Below are 18,720 nucleotides of genomic sequence, written 5' to 3' on the forward strand. Positions count from 1 at the left end.
ATCACCTCCATACCACACACTCAGGAAGCCAACTTTAGGATGTAGTGGGTACGCGTGATTGATTTTATAGAATCGATAGTACTATATGCATATAACAAGTAGTATCGACACGGCTAGTGATAGTACTATCAACCGAACTATCGAAAGTACTATCGATAGTACTATCGAAAGCGCGCTATCTATAGTACTATCGATGGTAAAAAATACTATCGATAGTTCGATAGTGACTCAACTATCAATAGTATCGATAGTACTATCGATAGTTTTGCATCACTCCTCAGTGGTTATGGCGCCCGGCTGCTGAGCCGAAAGACAGGGGTTCTAGAGGCCCGTGTACTGTGCGATGTCAGTGCACGTGAAAGAACCCCAGGAGGTCGAAATTTCCGGAGCACTCCACTACGGCATCCCTCATAACTTGAGTCGCTTTGGGATACTACACCCCCATAAACCAAAAACAAAAAAAAACCTGTATCATGTCTCATAAACCATATAAAATGGAAAAAACTATTATTTCACTCCCTAACTACGATAGTCTACATTTATACAATAGTGCCTTTCTGTGATGACTTTTTCTTCTCTGTGCATGTACTATTACCCTTAGGACGCGCCAGGTTCTCTAAGCTATAAAAATGCTTTTCTGCACACTCATTTATGTTCACTGTTGTGGTTTCAGCAGGGCATCTTTAAACACCGATAGAAGGTTTTATAATCCCTTGCAGAAGCATTTATAGGTACAGCATTAGCATGGCCAAGATCCGAGCTCGAGGCCCCTAGGCGTGTCTTGGCCTGCCGAAATATGCCTTTACTGCACCTCTAAAATGTCTAAATCTAATGTCTAAATCTAATGAGTGCTAATGTCTTACTATCATTGAATTCGTACCCTTAAGCTCCAGTTGCAATCGGAATTTTTTTACAGAAAAATGTCCTTTCCAGCATCTCATCTAACTGTGTAAGCCTAAAACCACACAAAAAAAAAGGTTCTTCCAAACGGGGGGATTCTACATGCAATACGCCCACTTTATTTTTTGGTGGTATACGCATTTTTTTCGTGACATTAGCGATTATGCTCGTGTGCATTCTTTTTAATTCCAGGACAAGCATTGTGTACACTGTGGGCATTAAAAAGCGCTGCTGAAAACATTCATGTGAACACCACTTGGCCTAAGGAGTGTTTTGGGCGGAAAATTCGTGTCTATAGACAAGACCAATATTTGTGCGGAAACTACAGCGCTCGACCGGGAAGTAGTGGTTGGAAATTATGAATAAAAGGGCTATAATCACTTGACCGTGATTTGTGTTCACCAATTGCTCTTCGGTAACAGCGAGAAAGTAAAAAGTATTTTTAACTAGCACCTCAAAGTAACAACCGACACCGAAGTCGTTTAATATAAGCGAGTTTGTGCTAAATGAAAAATGTGTGCATGATGTGAGTGGTGTTCTGCTTTTAACAATTACTTCCAGTCTGCATTCACAAATGACAACGGTTGCCTCCCACAGTTTTCCATACCACTGCCCGCCATATTCCATGGTATTTCTGAGAGTGATTTTACTTACTGTTAAGCCTTGATGCTAAAAAATCACCAGAACCCGATGACATTCCGAACGCTTTTTCGAAACGCTACGCGGAATGGTGGGCCGGCAAGTATTTAACTGGCGTGTTCACGAGGTCTTTGCGCTGCGCTTTTTTACTGGAGGACAGCCTAGGTCGAATCCTTGCACGAAATCGAAAAAAAAATCGTGCTATATAAATAGCGGCCTGTATCCCTGACATCAACTACATGTAAAATTCTGAAGAACTTTCAAAAACATATATTAGGTTTTATACTGAAGCACAAGATGTTTGCAGGTCTCCAAAATGGTTTCACTCCGGGCTATTCTACAAATACACAATTAGTCGAGACTGTGCCTGATTTCACACAGTCAATTAACGAAGGGAAAGAAAAAGGTGTTATATTCATGGGTTTCCGTGAGAGAGAGAGAAAAAAATCAGTGGAAGAAAGGCAGGGAGGTTAGCCAGAAGGATGTTCTGGTTGGTTACCCAAAACTGAAAATCACAGTGAAAGTTGCGATGAAAGCCACAGTCTGCCGCAGCTGGGGCCTGTACTCTTTGAAGTCTTTCGAGTGCTGCGACTTCAGTACAGAACAGCGACCGTCCTTCACCGTTAAACGTAAGGCAGCCACACAGCGCAGATATTCCACAGTTAATCAATGCTGCTTGCCGTTGCGGTTGATAATGTGGATGACAGGGTGAGACACCCCGACTTCTCGGAACAATTAAGCTGCAGGAGCCATTGTGCCAGCTACTGAAGAGCTGCAAGGACTGGAGTGAACACATCGAGCACCCACAGTGCATTTCGTACAGCCGGCATTTCCTGGTCTAGTCAGATGTAGCAAGCACAAATATCTGGGCCTGTGGATCACTATAGTAATCTACTCTAGAAGAAGCACATTTATATTATTGCACCGAATTCCTTTCGCAAATTGTTTTCCTTGAGGTGCTCACTGAAGTCCCCATGGCCAGCTAGTGTACCTACCCTGGCATATAAATACCTTATTCGCTCGTTGTTGTAATACTTTGTAATTATCTGGGACCCACTCGGACCTTGTTCTTTAGGATCCGGAGAAGATAATCGCTCATCCATCCGGATTTTGAGAGTGGACAGGGTGAGTATGTTTCGCACACCTGCACGTTAGTTTGCGCTTGTCCGATGCAACGTTGTATACTTTCCAATCCACTTCCACACATAAACATCTGCCTTCCACTTGGGCTGCTTCCTCCTTCGCTTTCCAACGAATTGCAGCTGCTCTCGTCAGAGGGCTACATACGTGAGCCTTTACTTTCATTCAGATATGGCTCTATTGTCCAACCATGGCTGCGATTGACACCCAGCATTTGGAAGCGCGGAATGAACTGATGTAAGATGATGATTTATCCACTAGCAAGTGGTATGCACCGACTGCCACACTGCTGCAGCGATGGTTCAGTGGTCTGGGACATCGAGAAATGAAGCAGGTGCAATGGTTGCAATTCCGCTCGGGAAAGTTTTTTTCTGCTTGATACCATTAGAACGAAGAACTCCAGAAAAGTGCGGCTTTATCTTTGGAATCTTGTTTCAGCTTCGGCGTCAGCGTCGCAGTGATTTTGAGGTGTTTGCCTGTGTTCGTGAGAACCCAGGCAACAAGCAAATCCAGCTTGCTTAACGTCGTTATTACCCCGACTTAATTTCTTACACTGTCAACAGAGTTTGCCGAGTTCATGCCCCTGTAAATCGCACAGATCGTATCCTGTTAAGCATAGATTAGTTAATTCGCAGCTAAAACTCCGCACATAGCGTCAGCATGATCAGCCTGACTATGCATTGCAGGACCTCTCCCAAGTCTCTGCAATTACAGTGTCCTGTGCCAGCTACGCCCCCTTATCCCCGCAAACATTTTTATCTCATAAGGCCACTTAACCCTCTGTCACACCGTGCTACGCTTGCCTTCTCTTGGAATCCACTACGTTACATTTACGGACCAGCGGTTATCTTGCCTTCGCGTTACATGCCCTGCCGAAGCCCATTTATTCCTCTTGATGTCATGAACGCGCGTTTATGGGTAAAAGGGACCATATATATTTAAATTTTAGACTGCCTTTACTGTCCTAAAAATACGAAAATGAGATAGCCCAAAATTTTAGAATAGCCCAACAAATACAAAACCTCCTCAAAATCTCCCAAAAATGACCCATCGGGACATCTGGAATCTCCCCAGGAGGTGCTCATTTTTCCTGAACACATCTAAAAAACGTCCCCACAACTAGCAATGTCCAAAAAGTTGTGCGTCCCATGGAAAGCCCCAAAAGGTTAATGCTCGATTTCTCGGCTCTGGTTCAGTAAAATTATTCCTCCTTTTTCATACAGCCTGCAGGCATCCAAGCGCAGATATGTGCCAAATTTCATGCGCATACTTACGTTACAGGTGGTGTAATACACCATTCCACTCGTGTGAATGCGTGCTGGCTCGGCCGTTCTGCACTTATCCGTTTACGTGAAATGTCCTATCATTTTACACACAAAGGAAATATGAATTCAAAAAGTCACCCGATTGGCCCATATAAGAGCAAGTAGCAGCGCCATACAAAAGTCATATCAGTTTACCAGCTGTGCTCTTAGGACGAATTGCATCCGGTCGTCCATACCGGCTACCGCACCATACACGACCATCAAAATGCAGTCATGTTTCAGTCAAAGAAAAGCAATACAGACCGAATTGAAAGTTCGTGCCGAACAAAACTTACGCGTAACGGCGCAAATATGAATACAAACAGCGGACGCAAACCTATGCACCATTTAATACACAGTCTACATAGCACTACGGCGCCATGCATATAATGATGGCCACTTTTTTCTCCAGCTCTGAGAAATCTGCGAAATGAAGCAAGTAAAACAGAAGACAGGCTGAATGTTGATGCACCTTAAACGAGCAATCTAAGGGCTACAAAAGCAGAAATGCATACACAAAAGCAACCGTATGTAAACAGCAACTTGGGTGACAAAAGAAAAGACGAGATGGGCGTACACTGCAGACACGCTGTTTCAGGTCACATATTTACTTCAAGTTCAAACCCCCATCACGCTTAGAGACTCAGAGCAAGCTTCAGCGCCGAAGTATCAAAACAGAAAAAAATATTAGTTCTACTAGGCGAAAATAAAAAAAAGTGCGAAAAGGGCCTGCAGTATGCTTAAATAAATAAATACAATAAATAAATAAAATAAACCAACATACCTTGACTACGTTGCCTCGGAAAGGCAGGGATGAAACAGAAGGCTGCAACAGCTTTAACCGTGAATTAAACGCAGCCTTCTGTCCTGCGCCTTCTCACAGGAGTCACAGCACAGCAAACGCTCAAACATACGCGTTACACCCCCGTAACGATCCTGGGAGCTTTATTTTCTAGTGGCTAAGTGTGGGGATAAGACTGCTTGGAACCAGGAGGGAAGGTGAACGTGTTGAGGTACGTGCGGTGGCCCGCTGCATCCATGGTGCGGCAGACCGCGCATGCGGCACAGTCCAGCGTGGGAGTCGAGATCAAGGCACGTTTAATCCGGCGGGGCAGAGTCAATACAACCACGCGAACACTGCACAATGTATAGCGCTGCAACACGGTGGCTGGGTGGTAGCGAAGTAGGTAGAGCAGGCTAATCCATGGGCACTCGCAGAAAGAGAGGGGTGGGTCTCCGAAGGTCCTTCCCGCCTCAGACCGTAGTAGACGGCCACGCTGCCACCACCGACGCGCTGTAGTCGGAGGCGCAGAGGAAAATGCAGGGTGCGAGCGAGGAGTCGCCTATTGCCACGAACTCCGCCGCCGCGAAGGCCGCCTCGAAAAGCGGCATCAGTAGGATCGTGAAGCTGCGCAAAGGACTTGCGATGCACCGCCGCGGCACCAGTTCCAAAAGGAATGGTATGGGCACGCCGAGGTGCGCAGGAAAACTGCCGTGAATCCGTAGCTATACGATGTCCACGACAGCCCAGTTGGCGCAGTGACGAGAGCAAGAACTGTCGCGCGCTGGGGCTTGTGCTCGAACGTCTTGGGCAGCGCGAATAAGTGCGCCCAAAATGGCTTCCGTCCAGCGAGGAAGCCGGGCGAGCGACGGGAGGCCATTACTGCACTTCTGCTAGACAGCGGCGCAGCGAGGAGTGCCGATAGTCGGAGACGCCTGGAGAGACCACCACACAATGTTTAAGTTGGGCGGAAGCTGGGAAAACGCTAGAAGGCAGGAAAGCTGGTGACCGCCGCTGCCGGCGGCGCGATGAAAATGCAGACCGCCGTCGCCTGCCTGCAGCAAGCATGCAGCCGACGGCCACGTGCGAGAATCGCATGCGCCGAGAGAGATGCGGGGTTTACCGTTTCCTTCGGCTGTTCGAATGAAACTGCTGTTTCATCTCTCAAAGCGACGAGTGCAAGAGCAAAACCTTCTCTCCCCGCAGCTTGTGGCGAGAGGGAGAGAGAAAAGAGAGCGAGGAGTCGATTTTTATGTCTTGTTGAAAACCATTGGTCCCGAAAACGTTATACCCAGTTACTTTTCTGGGACCAAAATGCATTAATTCGTTTTTGTTGCTGCTTAAAACTCTCGAAAAAACGTGTCTAGACCTTTAGTGGGAGCACTGCCTTTTTGCTTGTGTTTCTATGTCTCGCCTCTTTGGTCTGGAAACGTTTTATAAATGCTGTACTGGGACTGGGACATTCCACCCTTATTTGGAGTTCGTGAGGAGGTTTTGTGTTTGTTGGGAGGGTAATTTGAAATCATCTCGATGTTTTGAAAAAAGAACCGGCATGGAAATCGAAAGTCTATACATCCTCCTTTATTAAACTGAGAGAGCGGCGGCTGTTTATGGAGACTGAAACAATTAACGTACATGACGCTGTTCGTGTTTCCCGCCAGTCAAATTTACGAGCTGCAGCGCGTGGAGTCGATCGTTTCATGGTTTATGGGGTTTAACGTCCCAAAGCGACTCAGGCTCTCAGGGACACCGTAGTGAAGAGTTCTGAAAATTTAGAGCATCTGGGGTTCTTTAACGCGCACTGACATTGCACAGTACACGGGAGTCAAGTACCCCCGTCTTTCGGGTCAGCGGCCGAGCGCCATAACCACTCAGCGACAGCGGGATCACCAGCAAATCTTATTTAGATCCTCAAGTTGCCGCTAAATGATTCCAGTGCTGTAGAGGCAGTTCACTGAAGGAGTTTTGTGGCACAAGCTTCTACCCCTGCACAAGTGTGCAAGAAATCTGAATTAATAGTGATCCTTTAAAAAAAAAATGACTGAGGCTTAGCTAAGGTTAAGCCTAGTCAGATGCGAAGCATATTGATGGCTAGGCTTGGTAATACATAGCTTTCCTTGGTTGACGTTCATGCCGCTCTTCATCGGTCTCTGTGGCACGCTGAAGCTTTCGCTTCTCGTTCAAATCAGCCCTGCTTCTAGGCGGCATCCCAGCACCTGGCCGCCTCGTAAGTGCCCGGAGAGTTGTTGTTGTTGTTGTGACTGAGAGAAGGATGAAGAGGAAATTGCACGGGCCTGCTACTGGCTCTAGTCAAGCCACCACCGCTGCCACGTGCAGATAGAGGAGAGTTAAAAGATCACAGGGAGAAAAAGGAAAGAAAAGACGCGCGTCGCAGCAACAACTGCGTCCGCCGGAGCGGACGCTGCTCAAAAAGAAGCGGCCGAAGCCGCGCTCGCCGAAGCGAGAACAGAGAAGCACTGCCCGGAGAGTTGTTGTTGTTGTGACTGAGAGAAGGATGAAGAGGAAATTGCACGGGCCTGCTACTGGCTCTAGCCAAGCCACCACCGCTGCCACGTGCAGATAGAGGAGAGTTAATAGATCAGAGGAAAGAGAAAAAGGAAAGAAAAGACGCGCGTGAGGCAAGCTCAGCTTTATACCGCTGCTGTAGCGTCACGTGGTCAGCTGCAGCACCTCTGATGTGGAGCCTCCACCGCCGCGGCCGACCGCGCGAGCCGGCAGCCCATCTCTCCTCTGCTGTGACGTCATGTTGTCACGTGGTCAGCCGCCGCGCCTCTGATGTGGAGCCTCCACCGCCGCGGCCGACCGCGCGAGCCGGCAGCCCATCTCTCCTCTGCTGTGATGTCATGTTTTCACGTGGTGTCACGTGGTCACGCTAAAGGTCAATGGTAGCTCCACCGCCGCGCTCGACGGGCTGTAGTGTAGCTCTAGTAATATGCTTCGCATAAATAATGAAGAAATATACAGTGAGTGGCTTAGTACTCTTTGGGTAAATGTCGGGCGCTCATCAAATATAAGCTGCGAATTTCAGCGCCAGCTTGTTTATAAACCCGCCTCCCAGTAATGTTACTGATGGAGTACAGCCGGTTGTGAGTTGACGTGCCACTCCGTCGCATCTATGAGAGTCTGCCGCTGAACGAACACGTGCGCAAGCCGAACGGGACGGCGTGGATCTAACGTTGGAACGCCTGAGTGGCACCATCTCGGTCCGGCCGCTTTTTGAGTGCAGTGGCTTCATTCGGCTTCCTGGGCTCGGAGTTCAGTGGTCCTGCAGGCGCCATTCTCCAGTCTCGGCATTTCAAACCCGCAGGTCAGAATCCTCCCGCCATGGACGCTTTCGCTCTGCCGCATCGAAATTCGCCTTCATCGAAATGCGACCGCCACGGCGGGGATATGGAACCCGCGTCTTTCGGATCAGCAGCCGAGAGCCGTAACCAATGAGCCATCACAGCGGTGAGCGGGCCCCCTTATCGCACCCTAAACACAGCAACGAAGTGAATGCGAAAAGCACAGAAAGACACTTAAGTGTAGACAGGCCATGTAACATAGTAACATAGCGCACATAACACATTGTGCGCGAAAACTCGAGGGGCACGGAAGAAAACGGAACTGAAACCATTGTGGTTGTCACGTGACCTGATTGAGACGATTACAAAGCCACATCGGCAATAGCATCGGCCACATCCCGAAACGCATGCCGAAACGCTTGCTGCGCGGGACGCCGTGTGTTGGCATGCCTCGTTGCATAGCTGTACCGCGTTCTAATACAGTTTTTGCTTAAGTGCTCTTCTTTTTCGAAGTGACAGCTGTAGTAATCAAACCTAAGTGGCACAGTACAAGTAGGAGGAAGTTCGTTAGCATGTTAGAACTTCGAAGCGCTATTTTTTCGCGTGATCGCCGGCGCGTTGCTGCCCTTTGTGCACGACGTGAAAATCGTTGGACTTTTAGCCGTGCACAACTGCACCAACGTCGGTTTTGCGCTGCGCTTATGGTTGCCACTGCAATGAATGGTTGTTTTGCTGAAACGTCCGGGAAGTGCCAGTTCTGGTGAGTGATAACTCTTGCTGCTCGCAACCGTCTCCAGTCGTCGTAGAGTTGATATACTGGCAGTCCTATTGGCGTGGCTGTTGCTCTGTGGAGGGAATTTTGCTGGCGAAATGCATTGGATGGGCTCATTTCTTTGCAGTTTACATCGCAAGTATCTTTGGCAGACAAGCGTTACGCCGGGTAACCTCGCTGTGCATGTTTTTCAACGAGTCGCATAACGGCGAAGCGTGGTATCACCCAACTGGTCCAACTTCTTGAAGCGTTCTTTTGTTTCCTGTGCTGGCTGTAGGAAGGCTAGGAGACATGATGTACACAAATTGTAAGGACCATGATATTGCAAATATCCTTACGGCATCTTGATCAGTACAAAAAAATGGGTAAACTAACTGCATGCAGGAAATGAAGCTTCTTGTTGGGTAGCTGTCGATGTGCCAGTGTTGCTTTTTGGAGTGTTTATCACTTGAACAAAACTCTACTTATGTTGCATCACCCGCAGACTCACTGCTGCTGCTTGTACCAATAAATTTTTCTCAAGACCCAACAAAGCTGTGTGCCCCGCCGCGCGGCTCAATGGTTACGGCGCTCGGCTGCTGACCCGAAAGACGCGGGTTCGATCCCGGCCGCGGCGGCTGAATTTCGAGGGAGGCAAAATTCTAGAGGCCCGTGTACTGTGCGATGTCAGTGCACGTCAAAGAACCCCAGGTGGTCGAAATTAACGGATCCCTTCATTATGGCGTCCCTCATAGCCCGAGTCGCTTTGGGACGTTGTGTCGCTTTGGGACAAAGCTGCGAGACGTTTTGTTTACAGGAAGGCCTGGTTATCAGGAAGTCTGCCATGCCCAGTATTAAAAGTCTCGCGTCGTGCACTTTGGAGCGTCACGGAAAGTCAATGTCATGGCAAAAAGCCAGTTGAAAACTGAACGTTGACTCAGACTATATAACTGATTGCATGACGTGCTTGAAATAGGACACGATTTTTATGGGTCACCAGTGACCCATGTCTAGTGGATGTGGTAATGTAGGAGTTGAAAGTTTGCTTGTTATTGCTACACATCCAGAGGTGGTCCATCAGCAGTGTAGTAATTACTAAAGTGTTTTATCAAGTACAATCACAGCGCGCACCTGTAATGAAGGTGAGGCCACAGCTCTTGTATTGCTCTTCTGCAATTGGATTGCTCACAAAACAGCTGTAGAGTGAAGTTCAGAAATCAAGAGGTTCTTCGAGAATTGCTGAAACAAACCTTTGCAATTCTTACTTGGGGTAGAAGGAAAATACAGCAAAGACAGCCAGGGTAGAAAGTGGGACACATACAATGTGCATAAATTCACATAAATTTGCAAATGCATACCAATTTACCCTGCTCTCCATTTGTTTTTTTAACCTTATTTCTCATGCATGGGAACGTGAAATATAGGCATGAGAAATGGGCACAGGAAACTTGCCCATGGCAGAAGCTCTCATGCAATGGGCTCAGTTAAATACTTTGCAATGAAGCGAACATCTGCCTTGTTTTCATTACTGTGTGTACTCATTACGGTCAAGTAATGATGACCGCATTCTTATTCAGGAAAGAATGAGCGCAGTCATGCCTGTATCCGTGCACACTCTGCAATCCATCCCATTAATCCTTTAGAAGCTCCCATCAGTGTGTATTTTTTAATAGTGTGCCATTTCTGATTGCAGGCCTCTGTGGCATTCCTGAACGACGACTTTTGGCGTGAGGAGGATGCCTTGTGTGAGACGGGGCCTGCAGCATGGCAGTTCCTCCGCGATCTTTGTCTGCTGCAGGCTGAGTGGTGTGGGCTCACGCATATGTGTGGCAGAGTGGCCAAGGCTTACAGGCAGCAGTTGATGGCGACCTTCCCAAAGGTATGGCAAGCTCACAGTGCACTGATAAAAGAGGGAAGAGCAGTTTGAACACATTGCACACAGCAGTGCATCCAAAGAAGGTTTCCTGTAGGCCCTCTAATGATTCGTGCACTAGCTCATCATCTAGGCTGCATCACTTAATTGCCAGAATGAATATGTATGCATCCTTGCCTTTATGGGAAAGTGCCCATCTTTGTACTTCATTTCGTGCATCAGGTGCCACGCTGTCAAAGCTAGCACTGTTGTTTGCGCGGTCCACATCTGCGATCAAAAAGTAGTGCATTCGTTGGTGAGCGAAAAGCAGTAAATGCTTTGCCTGCAGGCTTATTACATGATACATTCGTCATGAGCTTGAGTAAATGTGCTTTTATTGCTGATGACAAGCTGTCGCCTTAGCTTGCCGTTGATCACTCGGCCGCAGATTAAGCATGGAGTTACATCTCTCCCTTTATTTTTTCTCGTGGGCTACTTTACCTTTCACAGCGTTTCACCTGATGTATGAAACACAGTATAGGTGTGCCAAGCAGATTATTCTTTTTGAGTAAAGTACTTTTGTTGCGATCCATATAAGTATAGAAAATAATTGTTTAGGGAACAGGAGCTTCTTAGACTGAGAGTTCCTGTTAACATAGTCACAATTATAAAATCTTCTCGGAACATGTATTTCTGTGTGCTAATTCCAAGCTATTGCGAAGTGACTTTCGTGACATAGCATGTGGGAATGCTGCCACTGTTGCAACCTAACAGCAGTCTGTATTGCATCAGTTTCTATCGGAGCTTGGATAGGATTTTAAAATGGTATTGTTCAGGAAAACATAGTACCTGGGATTGTAACTGCAGGGTTCTTCTGTATCAAAGAATGCAACAAGAGTAATTTTCATCCTGCTTATCATAGAGCTTGAGCTGTAAGAGTTTTGAAGGAGTCTTGTTCAGAAATGGAGCAAAGGTTTTTTTGCTGTACTCTTGGGAATAGATGCAGCATTCCTATTTTCTCTGGCTGGTGAGATTTGATGTGGGCCATGATGCCAGAACCATGTTACCATATGCTGTATTTACTCTATGTAATGGGATGATTGTCTCATCAAGTCTACACTAGTGTTATAATCGAATGCCATGGTTCGATTGACTCGAATGTAACACGGTGATTGTCTCTTCATGTCTACTCTAGCATTATAATCGAATGCCATGATTCGATTGCCTTAAAGCAGTGCTGCCGTGCAACTGTCTTGATGCAATCTCAACTTTGTTTTGGTTTCTGTAGCTTTGCGATACAGTGTTGGCAGAGCGAGTACCGCGGAAGCTGAATCGCAATTCATCCAAAGTCAAAACCAGTCAAAATGTCGTCCTTTGTGTTGGTTTTGGATCTCGTGCCTCTCGTTTCATGGTGTGTTCTTTACATATGGCAGCGTTTGTGGTGCAGTTGTTTCGACTGTTACTGCTCGTTTTTAAGAGAGAAGCAATCTTGACAGCTGAAGAGCTCGGAAATTCTGAGGCAGCTAGAGGACCGGGTGTGTGAACAAGTCAACCGTCCGTGCGTGGCAGGTGCAGCGGAAGGTGCTTTTCAAGTGTGAGCCTGACCGGAAAGGCTTCCATGGGTCGAACTGTGGCCATCATGTCGAACTGGCCGTTTGCCTATATAAAGCATTTAAGGACAGGGTGCGAAAACTATGCACCAATTTGATTTGGGAGGATCAAGCCCTGACACCCTTGGGAAGAATCAAGCGACCGTATGCGTCCCAGATCACTGAATGGGTGTCTGCTGCTTGGTGCAGCCTGCCTCATGACATGGTCATTAGGTCTTTTAAGAAATGCTGCGTACAGGTGATAGCTTACGATGGGTAAGCTAGCTCCCACAACAAAAAAATTTTGCTGTGGGAGCTAGCTACCTTTATTGGAAAAACGTTGAAATTACCATAAAGTGCCAAATGAAAGTCTTCTCCCCAAATTGTAGTCGTTGCTGGTAAAAAGTTTACTCCAAAATACGTCTACTTACCATATTTACTCGCATAATAGGCGCACTTTTTTTCCAGAAAATCCGGCTGAAATTTTGGGGTGTGCCTATTATGCGGGGTAAAATTTCCGGAAATTTTTCAACTCGCAAAATTGAACACACCGCATAAACGCACTCGTGTATGGGCCGCACCCCGTTTTCCCGAAGAAAATTAAAAAAAGAAAGATCCGTGTAAGGGCCGCACCGAAACTTTCCACGACCCACGCAGGGATACCTTTTGAAGTGCACGCGCCGAGGCAATCAGCTCCGGCTGCGCGCAACGGGCGCTTGATCGCGGAGGCCACACACGCGCACAGGAGCTTCCAAACACCGCCCACGAAGGGCGCCCGAGGCCAAGCTCATCATCATCATCATCGTTTTCCTCCACCGCGAGCTTCACCAGCTCTGGTTTTTTTGTTGCTGTCAAGTGCTGGGATGAGCGGTAGCGCGTTAGTTCATCGTGGTTGTGGCTTTGCCGCCGAGCGTTGCTGTTTTAGCTTGACGGGCAAGCACCTTTAACAGCTGCACGGCCGGGAGTTTGCTCTCGAACACGGCAAGCGTGCGGCAGGTCGGAAAATACGATGTGGCCAAAAAGTGCGGCAGTTGCGACTGCGGTGTGCCTAAATTTTCGTACGTGACTCCAAGCGCCGAGGTTTTCGCGGGCCCAAGTCAGGAAGGTTTCCGGCTGGAGATGAAGCTTTCCAAACAGAAGTTTAAAGTGAGCATCCTTTAAAACTGTGCGGCTGTTCTACACGATGTCGTTGTACATGCTATGGGTTTGCAGTAGCTGCGACGGCAGCAGCACTAGTGAGGACTAGTAGTCAGTTCAGCAAAAACATTGTTAAAGTAAAGATTGGGGAGCGGCGAGGTGTCGGCTTGCAATCGTGTAAACACAGTATTGATCACACAGCCAAGTTCGGGGTGCGCCTATTATGCGCGGAAATAAAAAAATCTGATTTTTCGCGACAAAACTAGGAGTGCGCCTATTGTGCGAGTAAATATCACTCCTACCCCCCCCCCCCCCCTCTCATGCACCTGTAGTAGTTACCTGCAGGATGGCATCGCGACGTGTGCACAGTGCAAAGCAATATAATAGCGTAGCGATGTGAGCACAAGGAGAGCAGTCTGAAGTCAGTAGAAGTCAGAAGTGAAGAAAATGTGCTCTGTCCTGTCTTCTACATTTGTGTGTGCTGCCAAACTGTGTAGCGGTTCACTGAACTGCAAGCGGTCCTGTAGTTTCAGTTTCTGACGCAACTTATGTCTTGGATATTGTTAGTAGTTTCCTCTCCTAGTGTAAAGTGAGCTGGGTTAAATGGTGCGCAATTATAATTTTCGTCTGAGTTGCATACGAAGTACTTCCTTTGACGCCTGTAGCCCCATGCGTCCCGCTGGGAACGGGCGCCAGCACGTGCTACATACTACCCGCCGCTTGTCTGAGACTATCTTCGGTCGACCTCCAACTTCAGACTGTCGCAGTCCTGTAGTTTCGGATTCTGACGCAACGTATACCTCGGATATTGGTAGTTTTCTCTCCAGTGTAAAGTGACCAGGGTTAAACTGCGTGCAATTAGAATTTTCTTCTTAGTTGCATACAAAGTACTTTCTTTGACCCCTGTAGCCCCATGCGTCCCGCTGGGAACGGGCGCCAGCACGTGCTACATACTACCCGCCGCTTGTCTGAGACTATCTTCGGTCGACCTCCAACTTCAGACTGTCGCAGTCCTGTAGTTTCGGATTCTGACGCAACGTATACCTCGGATATTGGTAGTTTTCTCTCCAGTGTAAAGTGACCAGGGTTAAACTGCGTGCAATTAGAATTTTCTTCTTAGTTGCATACAAAGTACTTTCTTTGACCCCTGTAGCCCCATGCGTCCCGCTGGGAACGGGCGCCAGCACGTGCTACATACTACCCGCCGCTTGTCTGAGACTATCTTCGGTCGACCTCCAACTTAAGACTGTCGCAGTCCTGTAGTTTCGGATTCTGACGCAACGTATACCTCGGATATTGGTAGTTTTCTCTCCAGTGTAAAGTGACCAGGGTTAAACTGCGTGCAATTAGAATTTTCTTCTTAGTTGCATACAAAGTACTTTCTTTGACCCCTGTAGCCCCATGCGTCCCGCTGGGAACGGGCGCCAGCACGTGCTACATACTACCCGCCGCTTGTCTGAGACTATCTTCGGTCGACCTCCAACTTAAGACTGTCGCAGTCCTGTAGTTTCGGATTCTGACGCAACGTATACCTCGGATATTGGTAGTTTTCTCTCCAGTGTAAAGTGACCAGGGTTAAACTGCGTGCAATTAGAATTTTCTTCTTAGTTGCATACAAAGTACTTTCTTTGACCCCTGTAGCCCCATGCGTCCCGCTGGGAACGGGCGCCAGCACGTGCTACATACTACCCGCCGCTTGTCTGAGACTATCTTCGGTCGACCTCCAACTTAAGACTGTCGCAGTCCTGTAGTTTCGGATTCTGACGCAACGTATACCTCGGATATTGGTAGTTTTCTCTCCAGTGTAAAGTGACCAGGGTTAAACTGCGTGCAATTAGAATTTTCTTCTTAGTTGCATACAAAGTACTTTCTTTGACCCCTGTAGCCCCATGCGTCCCGCTGGGAACGGGCGCCAGCACGTGCTACATACTACCCGCCGCTTGTCTGAGACTATCTTAGGTCGACCTCCAACTTCAGACTGTCGTTTTTTTTGTGGGAAAAGGTTGTCTTATCTGCGACGGTACTCGGAACTAATCAGATATGCTGGTAACTTGACTGTCTAACACTGGCACACCACTCAAAGAAACGACTCAGGCCGGCGTTGCGCGCCGTCAGCCTGTCGCGGCCATGCAGCAAGAATGGTCGCATTGCAGGACACTCACTAACGCTGCTAAGGACAGAAGATGCGTCGATGTCAGTACACCCGCAGGTTCTGCTTGACGCTGCCTCCCTTCTGGTAGTAGCTTGACGAAGCACCAAGAGCACTTTTTTTTTTAAACCGGTGCCCACAACTACGTTGCAGTGAATCATGTGTTCTGTTCTGTAGGCGTGTGTTTTAGCGGTCTGCAAGTCGTTCCATAGACTGATTTTTGTACTGGGAGTACAGGGCCTGGGTTGCTTCGCATATAGAGCGTCACGGGTTCGATCCCGGCTGCGGCGGCCGGATTTCGGTGGAGGCGAAATGCTAGAGGCCCGTGCACTGTGCGATGTCAGTGCACATTAAAGAACCCCAGGTGGTCGAAATCTCCGGAGCCCTCCACTATGTCGTCCCTCAGAGCCTGAATTGCTTTGGGACATTAAACCGTAATAAATCAAACCAAACCAAACCTAAGCATATCAAGCATCAGCGTCGCTCTGCGGTGCCACCTTCCTGCTCTGAGGGGCCGTCTCTTTGCTGGTTTGTGGCGAAATCTGGATCGGGCATTCCTGCATATAGCAGCTTAGATCTCTGAATTAACCAGGCTGGTGTAGGCTGTCGGTTCGAAATGTATAGTCAGATATGTATTACAAATTACAGGGCCACAGAAACTGCTACCGAGGTTCACCCGGACAAATTTCACAAAATGCTGCATACTCGCTTCAGAAAGGGACGTCCCTGTGCACCACGGCATATTTATAGAGTAAATAATCCTTCTCTTTTTGCTCCCTCGAATACCACTACTTTCTTTCAGTTTTTTTTTGTGTTCTTAATCTGCACTCTTAAGTGTTTTTTTGTGTCTATGTTGTTTTTGTGTTCTTAATCTCAGCTGTTTGAATTTTTACGCTGTTCTATTTGCGCTGTCGTGTTTTTTTTTTACTGTATTTCGAAAAATGGTGTGTGTATTTTTTCCTTCTCTCTTTTCTGCACCTTTGATTTTGAACATGGTGCCACTATATAAGTGACGTAGCGAGCAGTTGTACTAATCTGCATCATGTCAAATGTCAAGACAAGCCTTTTTAGTCGGGCTGCTCAGTGTGCTCCAGCACGAGAGTTCTATGTGCCTGCGTTTTCGCTGTTACCGAATTTTGTCTCGACGTACATTCATTGTATTGGAAATTAGGTGCCAAGGCCTAATGTAAATTGTGACAGTTGCATAGTCTTTGTTCGTACTCAGCGAGTGTTTAAGGCGGGACACGGCCCTTTCGGGTCAAAAATTCGCAAAAAAAATTGCTTTTTCAATTTTGCTGTATTCGGATTCACAAGGTCATTTTGCACCTCTCATTGAATTTTTAGCAAGGAATAATCAGTATTTGCTTCGTAATAGCTGTTTAAATTTCCAGAAACGCACGCGTTGCCTTTTAAATTGAGGTCTAAACATGCCCTGCCGTCACTCCGTATCTATGCGCTCCCCCGACACTGTTTTGGTCTCGTTCGAAAACTCACGCCTTGAGCTTTTTTTAAAAACCGGTAAGCAACCTGGTGGTGCTTCCATTTGCGTACAAAACGACCACCAAGAAAACGTGCGCACCGCGTTTTCATTGGTAAGAAAAGCCACGTGATCAAAATAGCGCTTTGTAATTGGTTAGGCCTCAGAGTAGGCTTGTCTGTTCCCAAAGAGCGGCGCCATTTTGAGAGAGTCTTCACTGCGCTACATTCACGATGCCAGGAGGGTGGACGGAGTTTGACTCGCAGCATCAGTTCGGCACCCGGAAATGAAGAAAAAACACAAGTCACAACGGCCCTGGACCACCACAACCTCCGCAGGGCGAAGGTGAAAGTGTGGTTGCCGCTTCGCCAGCGCCCGACACCCGCGCCATGAACGACGGCGCATCGCCAGGGCCGGCGCGGCCTTAGCTCTTTCCTTACCACGGGAAAAACGACCATTTTTCACATGTCTCAGACAAAATTTTTTTTTAGAAAAAGTGTGATAGATAAAATTAAATAAAATGCATAACAATAATTCGGATAGAATGCGCTTTATAATGAAATTTATTTGAACACATATTCTGCTTGAAATGCTGTGAAAAAAATCAGTAAACACAACAAAAAGTAAAAAAGAAGAAAAGTTTTGTGTTTATATGACAATAACTTTCCAAACACTTGTACTAAAAAAATTCTAGAAATTACAAAACAATTCAAATTCTTTCTAAAACATGGCATTAAAGTTGGAAAATTATAACTTGAATAGTTTTCGAGCTAGAATTTTTTTTCTTCATGCCTCTTGAAAAGGCTCGTTTGAGAGTGCCCTTTAATGATTTTTACAGTCCAACAAAAAAAAATTGGAAGTGTAATGTTATGCGCCAAACGAAAGCTTGGTAAGCGTGGTTTAAAAAATACAAATCAAAACTTATTTAATTTACGTCAAAAATTCAAAAAAAAAATATAAAACACAACAAGTATAGGTGTGATATTGCGATATATAGTATGCGATAAGTATAGCTGCGATGTAGCTGCAGAATCGAAATCCGACGTTACAACATCTTCGTCCGAGTCACTGCTGCTCGGAGGATTTTGAAAATCAGCTGCAGAGGCTGGAGAATCACGTGCAGCGGGACTCTTCCGAGCGCGCGAAGCGCCCGACCTCGACGCGACGCCATCCTCACCGCGTATTATGTCGCAATAAGCCTATGCTCCAAGGGCACTTCAAAAATGCATGACTGGCGGGGAAATTACGAACTAGGCCGAAAATGAAACTAACTGTCTGAACAACAAACCAGATGCGCCCGCACAAGCGGACAGGAAAAAGAAAGCGAAACTATCAGGCCAACGTTCCGGGATCGGTTTGCGCAGTTACAGCGTCTGAACCAAAATCCAACAATGCAACATCGTCACCAGAGACTCTACTACTCGTAGCATAGATAATAATTGCAGTCAACGCAGTAGAATTGTGCGCAGCAAGGTTTTTCCGAGAGCGCGCCGTCTGCGCGCCCGACGCCATGCACAGAGCGTCCGCGCCGTACCCTCCGCTTCAAGGGCGTTTCAAAAATTCGCGCGTCGTGAGAAAATTGCTCTCTACGCAGAAACCGAAACTGTAGTCTCTGGAGAACAACTTAGATGGCGCCACATCACCGTAACGGCTACAATGAGGAGCTTCGGTTCGCACAAACAGACCGGAACGAGGA

At 47.3% G+C, this 18,720-nt stretch overlaps 1 protein-coding gene and 1 pseudogene across 1 annotated transcript in view; both read left to right on the plus strand.

The window, feature by feature from the left end:
- Positions 1-18,720, plus strand: part of LOC149333531 (uncharacterized) — a 31,736-nt pseudogene that overhangs the window by 10,795 nt on the left and 2,221 nt on the right.
- Positions 8,493-18,720, plus strand: part of LOC149333532 (uncharacterized) — a 119,331-nt gene continuing 109,103 nt past the window's right edge. Inside the window, exons 1-2 of the mRNA XM_089558708.1 lie at positions 8,493-8,829; positions 10,514-10,699. The gene's annotated coding sequence lies outside the window, so the exon portion shown is untranslated. The remainder of the gene's footprint in view (positions 8,830-10,513; positions 10,700-18,720) is intronic.

Source organism: Amblyomma mixtum, chromosome 8 (genome assembly GCF_055824585.1).
Source record: "Amblyomma mixtum isolate Tamu chromosome 8, ASM5582458v1, whole genome shotgun sequence".
NCBI lineage: Eukaryota > Metazoa > Arthropoda > Arachnida > Ixodida > Ixodidae > Amblyomma > Amblyomma mixtum.